This window comes from Dermochelys coriacea, chromosome 2 (assembly GCF_009764565.3).
Source record: "Dermochelys coriacea isolate rDerCor1 chromosome 2, rDerCor1.pri.v4, whole genome shotgun sequence".
Lineage (NCBI taxonomy): Eukaryota > Metazoa > Chordata > Testudines > Dermochelyidae > Dermochelys > Dermochelys coriacea.
The window spans coordinates 115,549,680-115,570,132 of NC_050069.1; the positions used below are offsets into that span (position 1 = coordinate 115,549,680).

General features: G+C 45.4%; 1 long non-coding RNA gene across 2 annotated transcripts in view; it reads right to left on the bottom strand.

The window, feature by feature from the left end:
- Positions 1 to 442: 442 nt before the first annotated feature.
- The window catches only part of LOC122458411, a 55,648-nt gene continuing 35,637 nt past the window's right edge, over positions 443 to 20,453 (bottom strand). For both annotated transcript variants that reach the window (XR_006278460.1, XR_006278459.1), the window contains exons 2-3: positions 1,584 to 1,624; positions 443 to 543 (exon numbers count right to left, since the gene is read on the bottom strand). This is a non-coding gene — a long non-coding RNA (uncharacterized LOC122458411). The remainder of the gene's footprint in view (positions 544 to 1,583; positions 1,625 to 20,453) is intronic.

Here is a 20,453-nt window from a genome sequence, read left to right on the forward strand (position 1 = left end):
GTCAGGGAAACTCTGCAGCTGCTCCCTTGTAAAATATGGGATACTGTGTGGGATGAACTCCAAGCCATATTGGTCTTGGGGGTGGTTGAAGAAATCACATAGTCAAGGGAGAAATCCAATTGTACTAGTGCCAAAGCAGGACAGCATGACCCATTTCTGCACTGATTTCCAAAAGATCAATGTAACATCAAAATTCAATGCCTACCTGATGGTGAACTATGAGAATGGTCGGGAGTTGTCAGATATATATCCACTTAAGACCTTACAAAAGGTTACTGGCAAATACTATTGATGCCAGACTCCTAGGAGAGGACAACCTTTTCCATGTCCTTTGGCTTGTCTCAATTCAGGAGCATACCTTCTGGTTCCCATGGGACAGTAGAGACTTTCCAGAGGCTCATGGACTGGATACATCAACTGCATGGGCAGTATTCAGCCACCTTCCTGGATGACATCATTATCTACAATCCATATTGGGAGAGCCACGTAAAGCAGTTTGAAGCAATGCTCTGGACCCCCTCAGATGCCAGCCTAACACCTAATCTGGAGAAATATAAAATAGGGAACTGCAAAGTTACGTATTTGGGCTACATCAGAGGCCACTAGTCAATAAGATACAAGCATTGACAGACTGTCCAGCGCCCATGACAAAGAAACAAGTCTGGCATTTCTTGGGTCTGTCAAGATATTATCAGTGCTTCTTGCCAGGATTTGCCACCATCACAGCCCCTGCTCACAGACCTCAAAGAGTGGATGCCCAAGGAAGTTCTAGTGGTCAGAGGCTTGTGATCAAACCTTCAAGACATTGCAGGAGTGTTTATGTTGTTCTTTTTAATTTGGACTTGGCAAAAAGATGCCTCAGATGTGGGAGTAGGGATGGTCCTTTCACAGGAGATTGACATGACAGAGAAGAACACCCACTACACTTTATATAAGCTGGAAGCCATTCCTTCAAGAAAAAATATACTCCATCACAGAGAAGGATACACTGGTGGCAGGGGTGAAAGTAAGTTAAAGGACTTACCGGGGCGATTTAAAGGGCCCAGGGCTCCAGCTGCCACTACCGCAGTGGAGCCCCAGGCCCTTTAAATCACTGAGGAGCCCTGGGGGCTCCCAGCTTCCACCACTACCCAGGAGCTCTGGCAGAGCTTTAAAGGGCCTGGGGCTCTGCTGTGGTAGCATCTGCTGGAGTCCCAAGCCCTTTAAATCCCTGCCTGAGCCCTGATGCCCGAGCCCTGAGGTAGCGGTGGCCGGGCTCCGTCGGGAATTTAAAGGGCCCTGGGTGGTAGCGGCTGCTGGAGCTCCGGGGCCCTTTAAATCCCCACCAGAGCCCCACCGCCACTATCCCAGGGCTTTAAATTGCCGTCTGGGAAAGCCGGTCCCTGTTCAGCGCACCGGCTCTTGCCGTTATGCCGTACCGGAGCGTACCGGCTTACTTTCACCTCTGACTGGCAGTAAAGTGGGCCATGGCTGCACTCCATTAATATTTGTTGGGAAACTCCTTTTCTTTGGTCATAGACCACATTCCATTCAGATGGCTGCATACGCTAAAAGACACTAACCCATGGAAAATGCATGGGTACCTGTCATTGTAGTCTTATAGTTGCCAGGTGCTTCATTCGGCCTGCAGGAAACACCAGAACACAGATTTATTTTCATGAGAAATTGGCGCTCTCAATCCCAATGAATACACCCCTGTGCCGGTCCTGAGGGAGATGGTAGGTGTTGGGGTATATAAACTAAACAGTAGCATGGAAGGGGATAAGGAGCTGCTTTGGGCCGGAGGACTCCACTCCTCCGCACCTGCAAATCATGCCAGCACTGGAGAAGGAATTCAAAGGAGAGAACTCCACTCAGGTGGCAGCAACCCTGGGGAGGGACCAGGCTGTTGAACCGTCAGCAATTCTCTGACCTCACAGAAGGAGACTGTGGATCCCTTGAGCTAAAAAGGGGAAAGAGTCAGACATGCACTGGAGACCCAATGACCTCAGAAGTGGACTGTGATACTCCCAGAGCCCTCTGGGGTAAGAGAGGCCCATATCCTGACAGGAGCTGCCTACAGGGTCACCTCACCCTTTCTTTTTCCCTTCATACCTTTATTTCACCACAATTGCTGATTGTGGGCTGTTTTGATATTTTAGCTGGGATCCCAACAGGGCAAGAAACAGCCACGAGGCCTTGGCTGGATGGATTGAGCGCCAGCCCACTAGAAAGACACACTCCCTCCCCACAGTATCTGTTGGGATGGGGGTATTTGGACTTCCATTAAAGGGAGCACCCTACCATGGACAGATTTGTGACAATAATGAGCTCCAGAAAATGGCAGATAATAAATGCTGGACATATTTGAAATAATAAATGTAAATCTGCTGCAATAAGCATGCTGCTCAAATAGAGCATTGACCTTAGCTTTACATTCTTTAACAGAGCCACCCTCATCTCTATGAATATCACTGTTAAGTGTGGTTGGTACTACATTAGGTCCAAATGTTATTGAGATAAGTATTCTCCCATCCTTGACAGCAGAGAACCTTTTTGCACAGTGATGACTCAGTCAGCCACTCCAGCTGGCATTTAAGAAGTGCTCACTATTCTTATAATTGCTGAGCACTCTTTCTTGAGAAATGTAATCTTCAAATGTTAAACCATTAACTTTGCAAGGGCTCGTGTGTCAGACCTAAAATCTGTTTTATGTTAAACACAAGAAAATAATCTAGATTATTTGGGAGTTTTTCAAAAGCGAACAACAGATTCTGGAAAAGTCTGAAAATACAAAATACTTCCAGAAAGCCATTTGAATTTCTTTTGCTTTGTTTTATTCCGACTCATGTTTACTGTGTTTTGGATGGAGTTTTTAGTGTACTGGGTTTCCTGTAAAAGGAATCCTTCATTCTTCTCACACCCTGTCATAAATATAAAGGGAAAGGTAAACACCTTTAAAATCCCTCCTGGCCAGAGGAAAAACCCTTTCACCTGTAAAGGGTTAAGAAGCTAGGATAACCTCGCTGGCACCTGACCACAATGACCAATGAGGAGACAAGATACTTTCAACGCTGGAGGGGGGGAGAAACAAAGGGTCTGGGTCTGTCTGGGTGAGGTTTTGCTGGAGACAGAACAGGAATGGAGTCTTAGAATTTAATAAGAAATCTAGCTAGATATGCGTTAGATTATGATTTCTTTAAATGGCTGAGAAAATAAGCTGTGCTGAATAGAATGGATATTCCTGTTTTTGTGTCTTTTTGTAACGGAAGGTTTTGCCTAGAGGGATTCTCGACGTTTTGAATCTAATTACCATATAAGGTATTTACCATCCTGATTTTACAGAGGTGATTCTTTTTACCTTTTCTTCTATTAAAATTCTTCTTTTAAGAAACTGAATGCTTTTTCATTGTTCTTAAGATCCAAGGGTTTGGGTCTGTGGTCACGATGCAAATTGGTGAGGTTTTTTACGAAACCTTTCCCAGGAAGGGGGATGCAAAGTTTTGGTGAGGATTTTGGGGGGAAAGAAAAACAGCTCTTTCCTAATAAAAAACCCGGTTAGACGTTTGGTGGTGGCAGTGAAAGTCCAAGGGCAAAAGGTAAAATAGTTTGTACCTTGGGGAAGTTTTAACCTAAGCCGGTAAAAGTAAGCTTAGGAGGTTTTCATTCAGGTCTCCACATCTGTACCCTAGAGTTCAGAGTGGGGAAGGAACTTTGACACACCCCATTCATTTATCCTTACATTTTCAAACAAAATATTAACCCTTAGCTTTGGCAAGAGCATTGTTTGGACTTTTCAAGTGCATAATTTCATCTTCCATAATCAGAGGGTTTGTAACCAAGATGTTACACAAGTCTTGGCCTTTTAATTGCAACATTAATGCCCGCATACCTTTGACGGTATTTTATATACAGTAAATTGGTCACAGAAAGGTGCACGGAAGGGCCTTTCAACTTCCTTCCTCTAAAAATATGCAGTAGTAAAGCTATAGCTCTCATACCTCAAAGATCTTGCTTCTTTTTGTATGTCAATAGAAAAATCTAAACCCTGAGAAGTCTTTTCCAAATGGTTTCTTAGCCACCACTTCTTGGGATACTGCACCATTTTTTTATTCGATGAAACATACCAAAGTATTGCTATAGAAACATGAACCTTCAGGTTTTCCCTCACACTACCTAATGTTTAGATTTTATTTCTAGATGGCAGTATGTACCCATCTTGTTAAAAATGGTGACTGCATTAAAAGTAAAGCAGAAATATTCTTCATCTCCTGTAGTAACAACTCCTACTTCTAATTCAAGGACAGCACTTTAACTCCCATTGGGGTAGGGGCCACTAGGAGACTCACCATTATTATTGATGATGATTACATGCATTGCAGTAAAGCCTAGAGGGCCAAACAGAGATTGAGGCCCCACTGTGTTAGGCAGTGAGGAAATATATAGCATGAGAGTCAGTCCCTGCCCCCGGGGAGTTTAGGTCTGGATTCACAAAAGGAATTAGGCACCTAAGTCCCATTTTCAGGACCACTATGATGCACAAAACTGCTGCTGAACCCTGTAGGCACCTAAACTCACTTGGTGCTTAAGTTTTTGCAGTAAAAATTTCCTAGGCACCTATGTTTCTGCCTCTGAGCATGCATACTGCTGCCTCCCTCGAGGCACCAAGCTCCCATCTAAAGCAACTCATGAACCAGGGATGATAGATGGGCACTCAGCAGCCTAAGACTATGTCTATCCTATAAGCTAGGGCCGACAGTCCACTGCTTACACACACATTTGCGCTAGTTCAATTGGAGCACAGGTAGAAATTGCCGTGCAGCCACGTAGCAGTGAGTAGAAACAGCAGTGTAGCATGGGGAGCAGCAATCAAGGCATAGCTGAGCTGTGCTGAGTACGTACCTATCATTTTTAGGATGATTTGTACTCAGCACGGTTCTGCCATGCGTCTGCTGCTCCTACTTGTACCATGGCTACACTGCTGTTCATACTCATGCTAGCTCTCACGGAGCTAGTGCATGTATGTGGATGTAAGCAGGCTCTGAACGAATGCTTCCCTGCCAGCTAACTAGGAGGGGAAGACACTATGGGTATGTTTATGTAAATACAGTTTTCTTCTGCTCTGTTTACATATTCATCATTTACAGCTGTGTCAAAGGATCAACTCTGGCTCGTGTTGGGTACAAATGACCTTAGTTCTGAATGCACGGGTAGTGAAATATGATCACCAATTTGTAATTATTGTAGGAATACAGAAAAGCAGGACTGTGCTTAACCTGTCCCAAGTGAGGGGGGACACCCTCAGTTGAAAGAATGTCATTAAGCAGGGGCTTGAATGTCAGAGCCCTGTGAAAGTAAGAGAGGTAGGGACAGGAGTTCTGGTCAGGAGGCTGCACACCATGCACCTCACCCCCATTCTCTATAGACTGGCTTAACCTGTTTTTCCCTACTGTTCAAAGAATAGAGCTAAATAGGCTTCATGAGGAGCCCCTTTTGGTATTTGAAACCAGTTGTGGCAGGACTGTGTTTCTGTCCTGCCTGCAAAAGAGCTGAAAATCACTGAGAGACTGATGTGCAGAGGTTGAGGCAGAAGGTGACTGACAGCAAGCAGGGTGGCAGCAAAGAGACGTGATGACTGACCAGTAGGGTGGTGGCAAAGAGGCGTGATGAGTAGCCAGCAGGGCGGTGGCTGGTGAGGGGCACAGTGAGAGCAGTGAACAGGTGGCTGGTGAGCGGCCAGTGGAGTGAGTAAGATGCCTCTTTACCCTCCCCACCCAGGATGGGAGGTGAACTCTGCAGATGCACCCCTGAACTGTGGGTCTTCACTGACCAAGGACAGCAACTGTGAGTGGGGTGCAGAGAAGGGTCAGGCTCTTCTGTTGAAGTTGTTCCACTGTGGAAAAATAATTAAAGAGTCACTGGAGCAGGCAGACTGGCTCCAAGGTTTTCCATCTCCTGAATGAGTGCCCCAACCATCAGGCTATAGGTTCTTTCACAGGAGAGTGACAGAGAAGAACACCCACTACACTTTATATAAGCAGGAAGCCGTTTCCTCAAGAAAAAATAGACTCCATCATAGAGAAGGAAGCAGTGGCAATAAAATGGGCTGTGTAGACTCACTACAGTACTATTTGCTGGGAAACTCCTTTGCTTGGGTGTACTCTATCTTTCAAACAATCATTTGGGCCAGAATGAGACAGAGAATGATTGTGTAGCCTGGTGGTTAGAGCACTCACCTGGGATGTGAGAGACCCAGGGTCCAAGTCCCCTTGCTCCAATATCTCTATTATTTATTCATAGTGGAATAGCTTCAAGAGGAAAGACTGTTGGAGTCCTACACCAGAACAGCCCATGGCCAGATGGTTAGAGCATTCACCTGAGAGGTGGCAGAGCCCTGTTCTCCCCCTCAGGCAGAGGGAGACTTAAACCACAGGTCTCCCCATCCCAGGTGAATACCCTAATCACTGGGCTAAAAAGTTATCAGGGAGGTCTTTTGTCCTATTCCTCTCCCCAGCTTCTTACTAAAATGGCACAGGTGCCTAACTCCAGGAAAGGGTTCAAAGCTGAGAACTACTAGCAGAAATAGGTGTCCCCCTGCAGCCTGAATTTAGATGCCTATCTCCAAGGGGGTGTGGGCTTAGTATACACGCCTCTGGTCAGTATCTCCCATTAGCTACCTTAGGCAGCTCCCTGCCTAGCACACGGGCTTCTGTGAGTCACGATCTAAGGGTACATCTACACTGCAATTAGACATCTGCAGCTGGCCCGTGCCAGCTGGCTCAGGCTAGTGAGTCTCAGGTTAAGGGGCTGTTCAGTTGCAGTGTAGGCATTTGAGCTTGGGCTGTAGTTCAAGCTCCAGGACCCTCCCACCTCACAGGCTCCTGCTGCCTGAGCCCAAACATCTACATCACAATTAAATAGCTCCTTAGCCCCATGAGTCTATGTCAGGTGGCACGGGCCAGCTGCGGATTTTTAAATCACAGTGTTGACATACCCTCAAGGTGCCTGTCTCTCCCCATTCACCGTATAGGGAGTGTAGGCACCTAACTCAGGGCTTGTGAATTGCAGTAGTTTTCTAGACACCTAACTCTGTTTGTATAGTCAGGTCTCACAGTCTAAATAGACGCAGGGTGGGAGGGAAGGCAGAACCTCAGACTGGCGAAGAGACTTGCTCAAGATTACACAGCATGTGCTAGACCTGACCCCAATACTAAAATAACACACTTTGTGCTTTTTCTCGACTCCTAACCCGCTCTGGGGGGTTGTATCGGCATCTACTAGTCCCCCAGAAATGAGGCTGTAGATGCTTTGTGTTGCCCCACGTAGTCCTACAGCACAGCCTGTGCCAGTGTTAATGTTGGCATAAACCTACAACAAATCTCAGTGAATTAGGCCTTCTCTGTGATATACACAATTCTCAGAATGATGTCAACATTAATTATAATACTAATGATATCACCTCGCTCTTATATAGTATTTTTGTCAGTAGAGCTCAAGGTACTTTACAAAGGGGGTTACGCTTCATTATCCGCATTGTATAGAAAGGGAAACGGAGGCACAGAGCAGCAAAGTGACTTGCCTAAGGTTCACCCAGCCACACAATGGCAGATCCAGGAAGTGAACCCAGTTTTTTTGCACCCCAGGCCAGTGCTCTGTCCACGAGAGATCCTTTACACATAGATGGAAGTAAGCAAGAAATAAAATCACATCCATGCCAATTCCATTACAAAAAAAAAGGAGAGGGGGGAGACAAGAATGGAGGCAAAGAAGAATTAACTTCAAGCTTTCAAGAAGGTAATAATAAAAATTCTTGGAATTCTATCACACTGGCTTCAAACATTAACTAACTAATCCCCACAACACTCATGTGACATAGGGTCAGTACTTCTTATCATCCCAATTATAGATTGGGAAACAGTTTTTACATGCTACCACTCTAGGGGCCTTGGATACACCAAGACATTTTTGTCACTGTTTACTGCCGCTGGTATCATAGTTTAGCTCAAACAGTCAGAGCAACTGGGAGAGGGCTAGAACACACAAGGTATTGGTATTTTATACACTGTGTTTTGTAGAGCTATTTTTGAACCGGGTGAGACAGCATGGAGGTCAACAGTTGATAGCTGCCGAAATGACAGAACAGCTCTAGAAACAAGTTTTCAGAAAAATAACCCAGGGCCCTTGGCACATCAGGCAAGAACATCACCTGCATGGAAAAGCTGTAGATATCACACTGAACGGAGGTATTCAGCTGGGAGGTGTCAGCCCAGGCTGAATAATGATCTCAATCTCTCCCCGGAAGAAAAGGGCTAATAAGAATGGAAACAAATGAGATGATAGAGAAAACATCAGAGTGAGTGTAATGTAATGGGTTGTGTCTATGCAGGGCCGGCTCCAGGCACCAGCTTTCCAAGCAGGTGCTTGGGGCGGCATTCAGAATGGGGCGGCAGTCTGTGTCCCGCGGCGGCACTGCTCTTCCAGGCACAGCAGCAATTCGGCAGCAGCTCCAGCACTGTTGCAGCAGCGGCAATTCAGCGGCGGCTACTGATTGGGGCGGCAAAATTGGTAGAGCCGCCCTGTGTCTATGGAGCTAGCTCTGAAACCTAACAAGTCAGGGGTGCATGTGTGTGGACTTAAGGAAACTAAAATGAAGTCATGAAGAGAGAGAGATAGAGAAATGCTGCTTACTCGACTTGACCTCCTCTCAAAGCTGACACGGGTTTCTGACAAGTTCCCACACACAGTGAATATGCATATCGATCAATGTCCATTGCCTCATTCAGGAGATACTGCTCCAAATGTTTGCTCTTTGATAGTGTCATAGGGCAGGCAGCCTCCTGCATGCCCTCTTATGGCTTCTGGGTGGCCCTGAAGGCAGCCCCTGCCTCAGTTTTCCCTTCAATACACAAATCCTCTTCTTCACTGACCTCCTTCTCTGGTGTTGATTGATTAAATTAACTGGACATTCCAAATAAAGGTCTCAGATCCCTCCTCAACTTCATCAATTTATCCTTCACTCCCAGGCTTTTTCCTGCCTATAGTCTCACTTGGCCGACGGAATCTACTCACTCCCAGCAGCCTCTGTTCTCCACTCTCTCTGAGCATCCCTCCTCTCTGCAGCTTCCTGCTGCTCTTTATAGGGGAATCAACTGATCCCTGCTCAAGTGTGCCTCGTTAGTAACTAGGGTTGGCTGGCCCCAGCCCTCTAGCCTTTAAGGGTACATCAACACTGCCCACGTGAGCAAGCCGGCCAGCACAAATTGGCATGTTATCGCTCTCAAAATACCTGTGCACAGAGCGCTTTGAAGTTGCGGATTTGGCTTGAGCTCAGGCTCTGAAGCCAAGGGAGGGGGTATGCTTCAAAGCCCAAGCTCCAGTCAGAGCCTCAACTTCAAGCTCTGTCTATGCAGTTGTTTTAAGATTGCTAAGGCGAGTCCTGCTAGCCAGAGTCCACAGACCCAGTTAAGGCTCGCAGCTGGAGGCTGTATAGACATACCCTAAGTGGGAAACCACCATGTCACAGGTAGGTTTCACCAACCCTCAGGGATCTTTCAGTGCCACAGAGCCAAGTCCGACAAAGGAACAGAATGATATATGGCTGACATCCATGCATGTGATACATCCAAGACAGAGCACAGGGCTAGGCTAGAGGAAGAGCTCCAAGACAGAACCAGGCAAGCACTTAAAAAAAAAAAAATTCTGAAAAATTTCTTCATATTTTTAAACAAATTTGCTTTCCATGTTTATTCTAGAAAAGGAATTTACAAGCAGAACTGGTAGGTACTATGTCCACACAACCCAGGAAGTGCTCTATTGCCAGTGAGTTGGCTCTAGAATGACTTGGCAACAGAGATTCAGGTCTACGGGCCCGATTTCTTGTTGACTGGCATTACAATGCTAGTTGAGAAATGGGTCAATCCATCTGCAATAGTTTATTTCCCTTTTTGTCTAAATTTTGATGAAAAATTTCCTTAAAATTTTGAATTCTGAAATCTTTTGACCAGTTCCATAGCAGGTCAAAAATGGGATATAATTTTTGTCAAATATTTGGTTAATTCCCTGCCCCACCCCAGCCCCATCAAAATTTGAAATTTGGACCCAAATAAAGTCACTGAATTTTTGAATTTAAAAATGTATTGACCAGCTCAACCTGGAACTTATGAAGCCATTTACACCAGTGCAATGCGATTGCAAAGTGGGTGACAAGATGATATGGACAGCCATATTCCTCATATATCACATGGTACTGAAAAAGATTGATGGGCTTCATCTGAAAAACTCAAAGAAATCTGAGTTGCAGCAAGAGCTGGAAAGCAAATACAAACCAATTTTGCAGTTGATCAGTGACAGGTAGCTCCAGCCCATGAGCTACATGCTAAGCAAGGCCATCTCTCTGAATTAAGTGGCCTGATTGTTTATGTTGACTGGATTTTTCACCCTCAAAGGGTTGTGAGCTGATAGCCTTCCTTGGATACTCATGGGCCATCAATGTATAGCACAGTGGTGTGAGAGAGTCCAATTCTCAATAATGTGGCCTGGCATCAGTGAACACATAAAAGAGGCTGGAAGACTATGATGAGGTATGTAGACTTAAGTACTGTTTTGCAAGTCATTTACTGCTAATTCATTTAGGACCAAAACCTCTGGCCCAAATAAGGACAGAGAGAGGCCCTGAACATAGTGGATCTGGTATTATTTGGCTGTGCAGAATGAGAGAAGATATGGAGACATCTTGAAATTATATTCTATAAAGGCTCTAACTATGTGCCAGAGGGAGCATTCAGGAGCAGCCTGGGAGCACCAGAGCATTGCCAGTGGATTCATGGTTACATAGATCCACTAGCTAATCTCCTGTCCCATGCACAGCAGCCATACAGCTGCGCAGCCATGCTGTGGGCTGGCTTCAATCCTCCTCCGTGTGGCATAGATTCTGCGCGGGAGGATTCTCATTTGCCTGCCCACCACGGAGCCTCTCTGCAAAAGCCTGTTTACTCGGGCTGTGAGTCAGGGAGAAAATTTGTCCCCGATAGTAGGTTTTGAATTCTCCAAACGAGGCAGCTGCCTCCTTCCCCATTCTCTACTCATTGTGCCTGCGGCACACCATCAGTGCTCAGAGCAGGGAGGAGGAGTGGAGTAGACATCTGAGAGCAAGGGGAACAGGAGGCACTTACATGTGTAGCAGCAACAGCTGAAAAGGCTCTGGAGCGGAGATGTTGGATTGCTGCTGACTACTGTGGGCTGCTCCCACACACTGTCGGGCCCCCAAGCACCACAAGGATGGGATTTCGGCCCTGGAAGATGTCTTCTTATTTTGCCTAGATGAGGGTCAAAACCCCATCATTTTAAATAGCACCCAGATATGCCCAATAGACTACCTGGCTCTACAGGCTCTGTTATCATCTACCACATATATAATATGTTCAGTGAGAGCCATATTATATTTAACCAAAAGACAATTATGGTTTCTAAAGGTTTATTGCTGTCGTCCATACACACTAACATGTAAATACATTTAAAAGCTTAAATTCAGTGCATGTTTTCTAAGTCCAACTCTGTCTTAAACTGATAGACTGCATCTGCTCTGGTGTGCGGTTACTGTTTATCTCACAAATGCTAATCTAATATACTGCCATGAAAAGCTCTTCAAATCTCTCTCTCTTTTCCATGACTGCACCATAAAGCAAGTTAATTTGCATTAAAAATACATATAAAAACACTGCTGAAAAGGTAACTTGCCCTGAAAAAAGGAAAGACACTCTCAAGACTACTGCTCAGTGTACAACGTGGCCAAGGTTTTCAAAAGGACTAATGATTTTGGGTGTTTCAAGTTTTTGGATGCTTAACTTGAGACACCTTAAATGGTCCAGCAATTTCTGAAAATCAGGCCCCTTTAAGGTTTCTAAGGTTGGACACCCAAAAATGGAGGTACCCCAAAATCACTCTTCTTATGAGGCATCTCCACTACTGGAGGTTTGCCACCCTTCATTAGTCTTCTATTAATCAATTTGAGGATGAATAGTCATTTTGATCCACCCAGGATACCACATTGTCCATTGTGATAGGTTTCAATTGGTCCACCGAACCGCTGCGGGGCGGTGGGAAGCTACTACCTCACTCGCAGGCCTTGGTTACACCTTTCTGTCACTAGGGAATTAGCAGAGGGAGGTGTGTTGGCCAGAGTCAGTGGCGCGCCTCTCAGGCAGGTGGAGCACCGGCCAGAGTCAGTGGCACGCCCCTCAGGCAGGGGGAACGCCGGCCAGAGTCTGTGGTGTTGTCGGGATTCTGCTACCCGAGGCAGTTTGGCCAGGGTAGGGGAACGCAGGCCCACCCAACTTGACTGCGTTCCAGCCCAGGGCCCTGACAGTGGTGGGAGGAGAGGGTCCCGCCACTGGGGAGCCATCCGCAACATGCTAACCAAATAGATCCACCGCACTGTGCAGTTCTGCCCCTGGGCTACTTCCTATCCGGACTCTCGAGCGGGTCCCTCTGGTCCCTCCAGCTCATCAGGGTATTCTGCTGCTGGCAGCTCCAGCTCCAGCTCCAGCTCCCGCTCCCGCTCCCCCTCCGCGTCAGGCTCACGCTGGCCCGGGTTACTGCCTGGCTTCTACAGTTCCTCCGGGTACTCGGCGGCTGGCAGTCCTGGTAGCCCCAGTCCTTCCTCCAGGTCAGGTTTCTCCTGGTCCAGGGCTTCCCTAGGCTCGACAGCAGGGTCTGGAGGGAACAGCCAGCAGCCTATGTCTCCCTCCCTCCCTGCTGCTGCCCTGACTAGGCTAAGGCCCCCGCCCTTTGTACTTCCTGTTCCACCCCGCCCCTTCCGGGGGTTGGAGGAAGTTTGGTCTGGCCCCACCCACTGAGGCTGAGAGAGTGGCTCTTTACCCTCTGGTTGGGAGGGAAGGCACTCTGGCTCCCTACATCTATTTCAGTCTTGTGTTCTACTATCAACTTTCCCTTTCAGTGGCTGTAAACGTGCATTGCCTACTGAACCCTTTAAAATTTGCCCTGCAAATTGAATCTCTCTTTTCATCAGATCACTAGCATTTGCCGTGTCCTAGTCATCTCTAAGACTTTTTCTTTAGTCAAGCCATGAATTTTTCAGAATTCTTCAACGCCACCATAATTCAAAGAATTGTAGTTTCTTATTAAAGATTATTTGAATGTCCATGATTCTCAGCAATAAACTTACATTTGGTCTGTGTTAAATTAAGAGTTGGAATTCAGTCTGCAGATTTATGTCCCTTTTCAGCAGACATTTATTCTTCCAGAATGTCTCTTTAGCTCTTGCTATTCTGGTGCTGGAATTCTGTATCCAATAATCATCTTCTGTAATGATGCTTCCGAAGTAGCAATAATTTCTCATTTACTGTATAGCTGTGTCATTCACTGGAACCTTGCATGTTTTCCCAGGATCCTTGCATACCACTATAGTTTTTAACTTGGTCATATTCAAGTCTAGACCATATTCTTTGGCATATTCATATATAATCTCCATTAACTTCATCAGACCTCCTTCTGAATCAGTTAGCAGTACTGTGACATCTGCATAGTGAATATTATTCACCCATTTTCCCATTCATCTTAAGACTTTCTTGTTTATTCCCATTCATCTTAAGACTTTCTTGTTTATTCAATTAATTTAATCAAACACTTGCGATAAATGTTGAATAAAGTCAGTGACATTATACAATCTTGTCTCATTCTTCTCTTGATCTCTATTAATTTTCATTTTCATCTGCCATTACAAGTGCTTTCTGATTCCAGTAAATTGTTTAATTACTTGGAGTTCATATCCATCAATCCCTACAGTTCTTAATATATTGAGTACTTTGTATCTGCAGATTCTTCTAAATATTTTTTTGGAAATCAATAAAAAACAAACACATTGTTTTCCCCAGTTCAACTGATCTTTCTAGTATGAACTTAAAGTTCATAATGGCATTTATCATGCCCTTTCCAAGTTTGAAGCTGTATTGTTTGTTTATTTCCTTATCAAAAACTTTCCTTGTATTCAGTTTTGAACAACTTGCAAAAGTATCAAAGAGGCATGCAATATTAGGCTGATTGTTCTGAAGTCTTTATGGATGATAGATTAGTTTGATATTCAGTTTAATCAATACCAAAGAAGTTACAGAAAGTCAAATGTTATCTAGGATGGAAACTTGAAACTCTGAGGAATCATGAGATACAAAATCGCTACCAAGAAGAAGTGTTGTGGATCATGAATGAAAAGCAACATCTGAAAGCAGCTATCAAACAAGCAGATAAACATGTAGGGAAGAAGTTAACAGCTTTGAAATCATTGTTCTGATAGACGAAAGAAGAAAAGTAAAAGCACAAAGGTTGACAACAGAAAAAGAGGAATACAAAAGATTAAATACAATTATAAGAACAAATGCAGATTAGTAAAGTCTGAATGACTCAATGAAAAATGCAAAGAAATTGAACAACTGGATACAGAGAACAAAGTGAGATGTATCAAAAGATAAGACCCTTCAATTACAAATGAAGATGACCAATACGATCCTTATGGACAATATTCAACACACCCTAAAGACAAGAATGAAAGATGGAAGGAATATATCAAGGAACTATATGCTGATGATAGGCCTGAAAAAATTCAGCTAGAGATTAATCTAGTAAACCTGCTTGTGATGGGGTGCACTAGGCCTATAGGACATCTCATGGAGGCCTCAGGGTTCTGCCACACCCATCCCAAGAAAGGAGCAGTGGAGAGGTCCTCCAAATGGCCTGGAATGTTGTGAGGAAGCAACCAATCAGAGGGGCTGCTGGAACGGTCAATCAGGGGACAGTAGGGCCATATAAAAGGAGCTGTAGAAAACAGAGCAGCAGTTAGTTGCTGCTTGGAGCTAGAGAAGAAAAGACTGTGCCTGGCTGGAAGAGCAGGAGGACTAAAGACAGTCTGCTGGCAGGGACCGGAGGAGCAAGAGGCTCCTGGCTGGCTGCTAGGACTGAGTCAAAGACAGTCTGATAGCAGGGACTAGTGGAGCAATGAAGAAGTTCCTGGCTCGCTGCTGGGACTGAGTGAGGACTGATCCCGGGGAGGGCCGCAGGAAGATAGTGTCTCCAGGGAGGAAGAGCTGGGGAAATGGCCTCATACCAGGGCTGGAACTACTTAAAGGCTGAGCCAAGGGAGAGCTAGGGAGACATCACCAGAAGGGTACTGAGATAGGCGCTGGTGGACTGTATGCCCCGGAAGGGGGCTGTTCTGGTTCACATGCAGACAGTGTGAGTGACTCAGCTGGAGGGCTGAGTCGCTGAAAAAGAAAAAAAAAAACCTACCTGAGAACCACTGAAAGGGGTCACCAGAACTAAAAGAATGCAGACACACCCAACCAGAGGGGGCGCTTGCAAGTGGTGGGCTCAGACCCCGTTACACTGCCAATAACGGATGAAGAAATTGTGGTAGCAATAAAAAGACTTCTGAACAGAAAAGCACCAGGTTGTAATAAAATACTGGCTGAATTGTTAAAAAGCACAGGAGATGAAAGATTAAAAACCCTCTCAGAGACAATGAAGAATGTGTTTGAGACAGAGAATTGCCAGAAGACTTTACCCCATCAGCATGTATCCAAATACCCCCAGAAGAACAATGCTATAGATTGTAAAGATTACAGAACCAATCAGCCTCATGTTGTATGTCTGAAATCACAGGTCACTTGAAAATCCCAGGCCATTTGCTTTTGACCCCATTATTCCCTCCCAGTCCTCCATTTTTGTTTGTCTCATCTCACTGCTGCATCTTGGCATATTGTAAGTTCTTACAGTTCTTAAGTTGGCCGGGGTGTGTGGGGAGGAAGGGAGAACGGTTTAGGGAGCTGACCCATGGCAGGCACAGACAAGGCTCCCTCAGTCTAAGCGAGGCGCCTCAGAACCAAGGGTGCCTCTGGGAAGTGTCACAACTACCTCCTACAATGAGGTCCTGATCCCTCCTGTTGTTTGGAAATTAGCACTCAGCATTATGTGCAGACATCGCCATGGTGCAATGCTCCTCCACTAGGCTCTGTGCACTGGAATTCTGAGACTTAGGAAGACTCATGGTGGCAGAAATTCAGGATGTCAAAGGCCATTTCCCTAGAAATCTGTGCAGAGCTGGGCCCAGAGCTGCAACATCAGCTGGACCACCAACATGAGAGCTCCCCTCAGCATGGAGAAGTGCATGGTCAATGCCACCTGGAAGCTTGCTACCCCTGAGTGCTGCTGGTCAGCAGCTAACGGGTTTGGTTTTGATAGATCAACCACTGAAGCTGTTGTCATGGAGGTGTGCGCTGCTAACAAGAAGGTCCTCTCTCTCTTTCTCTCTGGGTTGTAAGGCCTGGCAACGAACAGGAGGTTATTGATGGATTTACATGGTTTGGATTCCTAAATTGCGTTGGGGCCCCTGATGGGACTCATGTGCCTATTCTTGGTCCTCCACACCTGGCATCAAAGTTCACCAATGGAGAGGTATTTCTCCAGGGTTTTTCAAGGACTAGTTGATCACCATGGAAGGCTCCCCATTAGTAATGTGCATTGGTCTGGGCAGGTCCATCCATTGTTTCCCAACTTTACACATGCAGTCACTTGTGCACACAGTTTTGGGGCACTATCACTTGTGTTGCAAATATTGGGGTAAGTTTATGTACACAAGTGTTAGTTCTCCAAAAACTACACACACAAAAAATGATTTCACAAGCACAAATGGAGGCTACATTAAAGTCACTTATTTTTTTAAAATCAACCATCCAAACTCTTCCAAAATTAACAGGTGTTCTGATCCAGTGTTTTGGTTCGGACCCATCTCTAGTTTAAACTGATTTTTCCTAGTACAGTTTAAAACTAGAAAAGTGTGTGTGTGGAGGGGAGGGGAGAACCAATGCATATGCCAAACTTATTAATGAATTGCTGAACTAAGATCCCTAGCAACACTGAGACATAAAAAGATGTTTTCTTTCAAGCAGTAGCAGACATGATTCCCTATGCACCAAGTAGGAGATTCAGAATTGCAACTCTCCCTCTCCATTAGTCATGATACCACATCCCTCCCCACTGTCATGCATGATGCTCCTCTGCTGAGAAAATGAGGATGCCATTGGACTCCTATCTGCTCTTAACTGACCGCTTGGAGACATTTTTCTATGAGGTAATTGACTGTTATAGAATCATAGAATATCAGGGTTGGAAGGGACCTCAGGAGGTCATCTAGTCCAACCCCCTGCTCAAAGCAGGACCAATCCCCAGTTTTTGCCCCAGATCCCTAAATGGCCCCCTCAAGGATTGAACTCACAACCCTCGGTTTAGCAGGCCAATGCTCAAACCACTGAGTGATCCCTCCCACTGATATTGAGCTACAGAAGAATTTGGGATTTAAAAGTATTTGCATTTTTACATTGATATAAATACATTTTTTTTTTACATCTTTACATTGATATAAAATACTTCTTTTAAAATCCCTGAGAACAAAGAACACTCTGCATTTAGCAGGGATCCAGCTTTCGTTCTGGCTTCAAAAGGCTCATTGAGCTAGGCCTCGGAATACAGTGCAATTTCTCTCCTACATAAAGTGCCTGCCCCGTACTCTCTTCAGCAGGTCTCTAGTATTATAACATCTCTCAAGGTCTCCAGTAGTTCATTCAGAAGCATAAATACAAAAAACAGCTGATACCAGCAAGTACTTGCTAATCACCTACTTCAACCTCTGCTGTCTCAGACCTACAGGGGACTTACATCACATCCTGCTTTTTAATCCAGAGAACAAAATGTGCAGTGCAAGGGCCTGACACCCTGGATTGACACCAGTGTTTGAGACCGAGAAAAGCTGATTCCCTATTCTCGCGGTACTTGCTTGGGAAGAGGGGGTGGGGGAGGAGACAACAGTGTTTGAGGGAAGCAGGATAGTTCTATTTTATTTATCTTTTGTGCTCCAGCTAGTGCTTTAGAAGAAGATGAAAGCGACTATGCTTCAGAAAACACTGGACATTTCAATACAGTTTAGCCATGCTGCTAGATGTATAGTCAACCTTTCCCCCCAATACTCTGATTATTATAAAATTCCAAGCATAGATAATGAGGCATTTCTGTCAGGATAAAAAAACACTACTGTAATGTGGTCCAAAACAGAAAGGAGTTCACAACCCACCTTTTATTATCCTGGCACATTTAGTCATTAAGGGTCTGCCATTATTTCCTTTTTAGATGCCCATTTTTCAGAAGTATCTCTGTCCACGCTATTAACTGGTTTCTAGCAGGCATTCAAGACTTCACCATGGGAACAAATATTTTGTTCTCAAGTTTTCAGTTAAATCAGTGTGGCTGATGTAAAGGTACTGGAGTAAATAATAAAGATTCCTGGTTAAATAATCTCTCTCTTTGGTCTCTCAAAACTCCAGAATCAACTTTGCTTTTTAAAACTAATGGTGACCATTGCTCCATAATAAGGATCAGAGGCTTTAGGAATGCTGGGGAAAACTTCTGTGACCCCCATTATATGACTTATAAACATGTATGACCCTCATTACCACAGGATCTGAGCATCTCCCAGATTTTAATGTATTCATCTCCACAACACTCCTGTGAGGCTGTAATCATGATGTTACAGATGGGAAGCTGGGGTCCAGAGAGACTGACTTGCCCAAGGTCACAAAGGAAGTCTGTGATGGAGAAACCCAGGTCTCCCAAATCCCAGGCTGGTGCCCTAACTACTGGACCAGTCTTCCTCTCTAGTAAAAAGACAACTCCAGTGTTCACTTTGGAAGCATTTTTTTCCTGTGCAAGTGCAAGAAGGGGTTTCATTTATTCTAAGATCATGTCCACACTCAGGGCTGGATGAATCTTTTGTGGGCCCTGATGCCTGGACTGTGACCCCAATGCCTGGACCCACCCCTGCTCTGCCCGTGCTCTGCCAGGAGGCCCCGCCCACCGCTCACACAGGGAGGGGAGCAAAGATTAGTGAACAGGAGGTGAGGGAGGTGGAGAGAAGCGAATGGTGGGTGGGGCCCCAAGGGGAGGAAGCCAAGTTGAGATGGGGCTTCAGGATGGAGAGCGGGGCCATGGTCCGAGCGCCAGGGCCCCTTCTGAGTGTGGGCCCGGTGCCACTAGCACCATTGTAAACCCAGTACTATCCACACTTATGGTGGCATGTAGAGTACAGACACTGCATGCCCAGCTAATACAGGTATAAAGAACAGTGTAGACGATGAGGAATGGCTTAGGCAAATACAATAAAGTGCTCTACACAACTGAACCCTAGGGTATGTACCTTACACAGCTCTCTACATGCCTAAGCAGTGTCTCCCACATCAACATTTCTATTTTTAGCAGTGTAGTGTCCCGCTGACTCCCTGCTGCCGAAGCCTTTCCCCACCACAGTGAAAGACTCCAGCAGCAGGGAAAGGCTATGGCAAAGGGGAGCTCCCTCTGCTGTGCCAGAGCCTTTCACTGCCCCTTGTAGCTACACATTGCAGTGAGTGTGGCTGCAGCCTGCCTTTCACTGTGGCATGAAGCTACACATATCCTATATGATGCCACAAGTGTACACAAGGTCTAAATCGGTCTTTTCAATTCTCGCTTAAGTCACTGGAAAGATGACTTTTATGGGAGCTGGATAGGTCCCACAGTGTGCAAAGAATGGACAAGCTCCTGCAATCCTTACCCAGGTAAAACTTACATTGATTTCTGTGGAGTTTTGCCCAGGTAAGGACTGCAGGATCCAACTAAGTGGAATGACACAACGTGAGTGGAATGACATTAATGTTAGCAGGATCAAAGAAATTAGAGAGGGAAAAGACCTGTTAGACTACTGGGCCCATCTTACTTTCTTTGCAGGATGTAGCAAAGGAGAGATCAGATGTTTCACACTCTCAAGACAGCAATACCTCATGGTCAGCACTATTAAAAAGAGCAGCAAATATCTCTGTCATTGACAGTTATCACTTGGACAGGGTCTTCTATTGCATATGCACCAGAGGCACTTGCCTGCTTTGTTGGGGCTTGAAATTGGATTGAAAGTTAGTGGGGGGTGGAGGGGGGAATCCCTTTTTTCTCAGATATTCCTAGAATTGCTCAGCCACCTTCTTGATCACCTTATCTAATAAAAGGAGGATTATGAGTCTGAGTAATAGTTGGAGAAGTCATCATGGTCATTTCCAGAGCAGTGGATGAAACTGAGGATTATTTTATCCAGGTTAGGACTCTGTCCTCCATCAAGAGGAGAAATGACAATACATCACAAACAACAGCATAGTACTTCACCATTCCTTTTCATAAGCAACAACGAGGGAGGGGCCTGCCTGCAGGTAGGGTGACCAAACAGTAAATGTGAAAAATCGGGATGGGGGTAGGGGGTAATAGGAGCCTATATGAGAAAAAGACCCAAAAATCAGGACTATCCCTATAAAATCGGGACATCTGGTCACCCTACCTGAAGGTCATGGGCCTAAATCTTCACAGAATTCCATGCACATTATGGGGCATTATCAAAC